Raw genomic sequence first — 5,880 nt, forward strand, 5'->3', positions numbered from 1 at the left:
TCTCTGTATGTGCTCCTATCATCTGTCATAAGGCATGTCTCTAGTGACAGACAATTTAGACTATGCACAGATCTATGAGTATATCCGAATAGCATTAGGAATCATTTCCTTTTGACTAGGAGTGTATGGTTCTATGCTAGGTCTCTGGGCTATTCAGCTTTCATTTCCTGGCATTCCAGACAATATTGGGGATGGGATGCCCTCCTATGCTATTAGAGTCAAGCGAGACCAGTCATTAGTTGGTCACTCTCACAACTTTGTGGAGGGTTGGTGTCTCAGCTTTACCACTTAAAGCCCTACGTGGTTACAGAAGATGGCTCGTTCAAGCTCCATATAGTCCATTACTAGGAGTCCTTGCTAGGGTCACCCTTACAGGGTCCAGCATTTCCTTTCTACTGGATTTCCATATGGCTTCCCAAGGAAGGGGAGTGTCCCTTCAATATTATTACAAATTTCATGATGCCATTTTTTTACACCTGAGTAATATTCTGTTATGTATATATGCAAGAATTTCTCTATCGTTTCTCTGGTTGATGAACGTCTAGGTTGTTTGTTTGTGGGTATTATGAAAAATGCCACTATGAACATAGGTGAGCAAGTGTCCTTACAATGGGCTGGAGTATAACTTTATATATGTCCTTCAGTTGTATGTAGAACTATGTCGTTTGGTAAGTTTATTGCCAATTTTCTGAGGAACTACCATATTGATTTCCATAGCGGCTGAATACGTTTGCACTCCCACCAGTAACAGAGGCGTGTTCCACATTTTCACCAGCGTGAGTGTCACTTACGTTATTGATCTTAGCCACTCTGATAGGTGTAACATGGAACTTCTATGTAATTTTGATTTGCATTTCTCTGATCAATGAGGATGGTCAACATTTCTTTAAGCATTCCCCAGCCATTTTAGATTCCTCAACTAAAAATCTTGTTCAGATCTGAAACTCATTTTTATTTGTATTACTTGGTAATATTTAGCATATTCAGTTCTTTTTGTCTTCTTCTGGATATTAGTCCTGGATTGTATGTGGAGTAGTTGAAAACCTTTCTGCAGTCTATAGGCTGCTGTTCTCTGTCTTATTGATAGTGTCCTTTGCCTTATGGAAACTTTTCAGTTTCACGAGTTTCCATTTATTAATTTTTGATATTAGTGCCTATGCCATAGGTGCTCTATTTAGGCACTTTATTCCTATGCTGTTGCATTCAGGCTATGCCCTACTTTCTCTTCTGTCAGGATTAGTGTGTCTGAACTTTTGCTAAGTTCTTTCACCATGTGAACTTGAATTTAATTCTGGGTAATAAATATTTACATTCTTCTCCATACAGATATCAAATCTGACAGGCACAATACGTTGACTATGCTTCCTATAGTGTATTTTTGTCTATTTTAACAAAACCTAGGTTGTTTGCACTTATGTTTTGGTCTGTCCTGACTTGTTGAGATTCCATTCTAAGACTGACTCTTCTGAGTAGCTGTGATCCATCATCATAGTCTCTAGTTACTATCTCCTAATGAAGGCCACGGAACTGGGGTTTAAAAATACTACTCTGAGTTTTATGAGAGAGTATCTAGTTTTTGTTCACCTACATGGAGTGCTCTGTGAACTTGTATTCCATTGTTTTATATATGTAACACAGAGGCCTGAGTGGGGAAAAGATTTTTATTCAAAGCCAGCAAGAATGCAACATTATTTAATTTTTCTTATTCAGTGAAATTATGCATGGGAAAAGGATTCTTATGGTATGCACTCATTGATAAGTGGTTATTAGCCCAAATGCTCGAATTACCCTAGATGCACAGAAAACATGAAACTCAAGAAGGATGACCAAAATGTGAATGCTTCACTCCTTCTTTAAAAGGGGAACAAGAATACCCTTAGCAGGGAATAGGGAGGCAAAGTTTAGAACAGACACAGAAGGAACGCCCATTCAGAACCTGCCCCACATGTGGCCCATACATATACAGCCACCCAATTAGACAAGATGGATGAAGCAAAGAAGTGCAGGTCGACAGGAACCGGATGCAGATCTCTCCTGAGAGACACAGCCAGAACACAGCAAATACATAGGCGAATGCCAGCAGCAAACCACTGAACTGAGAACGGGACCCCCGTTGAAGGATTCAGAGAAAGGACTGGAAGAGCTTGATGGGGCTCGAGACCCCATATGAACAACAATGCCAAGCAACCAGAGCTTCCAGGGACTAAGCCACTACCCAAAGACTATACATGGACTGACCCTGGGCTCCAACCTCATAGGTAGCAATGAATAGCCTAGTAACATCACCAGTGGAAGGGGAAGCCCTTGGTCCTGCCAAGACTGAACCCCCAGTGAACTGGATTGTTGGGGGGAGGGTGGTCAGGGGGGGAGGATGAGGAGGGGAACACTCATAGAGAAGGAGAGGGGTAGGGGTCAGGGGGATGTTGGCCTAGAAACCGGGAAAGGGAATAACAATCGAAATGTAAATAAGAAATACCCAAGTTAATAAAATGAAAAAAAAAAGAGTTAATAAGGAGAAAATGTAAAAGTCTTCCTGTTCATTTTTTTCTATCCTCCCAAAAAAAAAACCTTTCTCTTAGGAAGCCTTTTTTTATTAATCGTGTTTAGAAAGCAAGTGATAACTCTGAGGATAGTCAGATTGTTTTAAATTGTAATAAAATATTGTTTTCTATTATGATGGAAACATAACCCAAAGCAACTTGAAGGGACAAGGGGGTTAGTTTACAGTTCTACCTTGCATGAAGAAATCTTAGAGTTCGGACAGCCTGCAGGGTAAGTTCTAGGAGGCAGAAGCTCAAGTAGAAGCCATAAAGAATGCTGCTTAGATGAGCAAATTATATCTTATCAAGTGGTTCAGACATTATTGTCCTGTGTGTCTTTTCATGTGGCGATTTAATGGTGTTGAAGAGAGTTTGTGGTGGCTGGACACAGTGAGCTGCCACAGAATTGAGATATGTATGTGTGGCATTCTCTCAACCTGTTTTCTGAACTAGATAGGCTTAGAGATTTTTGATAGGCTAAGAGAATAGCCATTGGCAGTGTGATATGGGATGGAGCATAGCGGGTGAGATGCTGTGTTGACTGAGATGAAAATATGTCACAGATGCCATGTGGCACCAAGGATCTGGCTCCAAGTCAGGGTAAAAGAAACCTACATTTTAAATTTTACCGTAACAATCCAGTATCCAGTTATCCTGTGTAGATGCTAGGGAAGAGAGTCACCATCAACTGTCATCCATTGAGGACAGTGCCATACATATGCACTGGTACCAAAAACAAAACAATACAAAACAAAACAAAAAACAAAACAAAACCAAAAAAAAAAAAACAAAACCTAAAACAAAACCACACAAAAACAAAACCAAACAAAAAACCAAACAAAAAAATATCCCTCTCCCCAAAAAATAACAAGCCTGACTCAAAGGCTCCGCCTCATCAAATATGGTACTGATCTCATCTCTAGAATCCACTTGAAGTTCAGTGGTAGCAGCTCACTGACAGGATTTACCCTTAGCATCAACAACCTGGAATTAGAAGATTGTGGAACTTGTTACTAACCTCAGAGTTGTAGTTCCCTACTTTTGATGATACATAACGAACCAATGATGGAAAGCAGAAGTGTTAAGCTGAGCTGTCCATCTGTCTCTCATGAGATATTTACGTGGTTGTGAGCATTTCTGAGGTACAACGAGGCTTGCAGTTATGGGCACATTTAGCTAAGTAAACCCCAGATGTTCCCTTCCAGCTGGACTGACTTTATTCCATTTCAGCTACATAATCACATGTCTGAAAATGATTTCCCTGATATAATAAGCACGATTAATTCCACTGAGCCACAACACAGAACAAAGGCATTTAAGTCTGAATGAAGATGTTATGTGGTTCCTGTTTTTTTTCTCAAGTGCAATGGAACAGTGTTCTAATCCATACAAAGAAATCTGCTCCAGGCACCCAGAGGTCAATGCTAAAATGCATCATATTTTTATGTTGTGTGAACCATTTTTATAAGAAAAGTCATTTTTGTTTTTATGACTTCCATGAACTCTCCAATACAGCTCAGAAAAACATGCCCAAATATTTTGCACCCTGAATATAGTGACTCGTTCATGTAAAAAAAGTTAAAATGTAAAACTATCAAGATCCATGTGGGACCTCAAGTGTCCATCATTCTGTTGACTCAATTTCACTTGTTAAGAGTTTAAATTAGTGGCTAATAAAGTTGTTTTGTAAACATTTGGCTATGGATGACTGTCAAGATGTAAAGCTTTTAGATTCCTTTTGGAAGCATGGAAATTCAAGAATCAATAAAATTCTATGTGTTCCCAATGTTCTGAGCATGCTCAGCACTCCTAATATGAACATCTTCCAACAAAATGGTGTACTTGTTGCAATATGTGAGTTCAATTTAGTCTGGATGACTATTGTTGTCACTCAGAGAACATGATTTCCTCAGAGCATTGCTGTGCTTTCATATAATTAATGATGTTGCCTCTGAAAAGGTATACATTGGGACATAGTCTCCATTGTGGAACATACATAACTGTTACCGTGCCCTGAAATATTGTGAAGTCCATGCATAGCTCTTCCCCTCTAATATCAGGAAAACACTAATGACTTTTCTGCATCATAGTTTTGTGTCTTTCTGAATATCCTATCATTTGAATAATAAGGAAATTAAGTATTCAGGCTGGTTTGAAATATGAAATACACACCTATGTTCCTTCCATGGATTTTCAGATATCAATATCTCATTTCATTTTTTTTGTGCCCAATTATAATCCATTGCTAGGTCTTCCAAAGTTTGTTTTTCTGTTCACTTATAGGGAGGGATCACGTTTATATACAGGCTTTAAATGTTAAAAAAAAAAGCGGCAATAGATATTCCAATGAAAGTAAGGTTTTAAATGCTTTAATTGAACAGAGCTTTCAGGATGACAGAGTAAGAACCTGCTTTGTAATAATATCACCAGATTGTTATTCAAGCTTGTGTTAACATTTTCATTTTCATCAACAGTAAAATGAAATTCAGATTGTCCTACAAACATTTGATCATTTTGTTTGTCAGCATTCTGTCCTTGCCACGTTCTCACAGTTAAGTAGTAGTTTATTAATCACTTTCCTTACATGCCCAGTATCAAAAATATGGTATATATATTTTTTTATACTGAATTACTCTATGTATATTTTCTTTGAGGAGATGCATGCTGAGATAATTGCTCTATTTTCAAAAGGAATATGATTATGGAATAATTTTCAAAAATAAACATATTGTTCAAAAATAAACAAAATAATTGTCTTGACTTGCTTGGTTAGAGTCATACCAAGGTATTGCATATTATTTGGGACTACTATAAAGGGTGACTCTAACCAAGTCAGTGAAAGTTCTGTATGACAAGAACTTCAAGTCTCTGAAGAAAAAAATTGAAGTAGATCTCAGAATATGATAGGATCTCCTATGCTCATAGATTGGCAGGATTAATATTGTAAAAAATGACCATCTTGCCAAAAGCAATCTACAGATTCAGTGCAATCTCCATCAATGTTCCAATTCAATTCTTCATAGAGTTAGATAGAACAATTTGCAAATTCATTTGGACTAACAAAAAATAAAACCCAGAATATTGAAAACTATCTTCAACAATAAAAGAACTTCTGACGGCATCACCATTACGGACTACAAGCTGTATTACAGAACAATAGTGATAAAAACTGTATGGTATTGGTACAGAGACTGGTAAGTAGACCAGTGGGATAGTCTTGAAGACCCAGAAATGAACTCACACACCTATAGTTACTTGATCTTTGTCAAAGAAGCTAAAACCATCCAGTAGAAATAAAAGCATTTTCGATAAATGTTGCTGATTCAACTGGAAGTCAGCA

Source organism: Rattus norvegicus, chromosome 4, assembly GCF_021556685.1.
Source record: "Rattus norvegicus strain SHRSP/BbbUtx chromosome 4, alternate assembly SHRSP_T2T, whole genome shotgun sequence".
Lineage (NCBI taxonomy): Eukaryota > Metazoa > Chordata > Mammalia > Rodentia > Muridae > Rattus > Rattus norvegicus.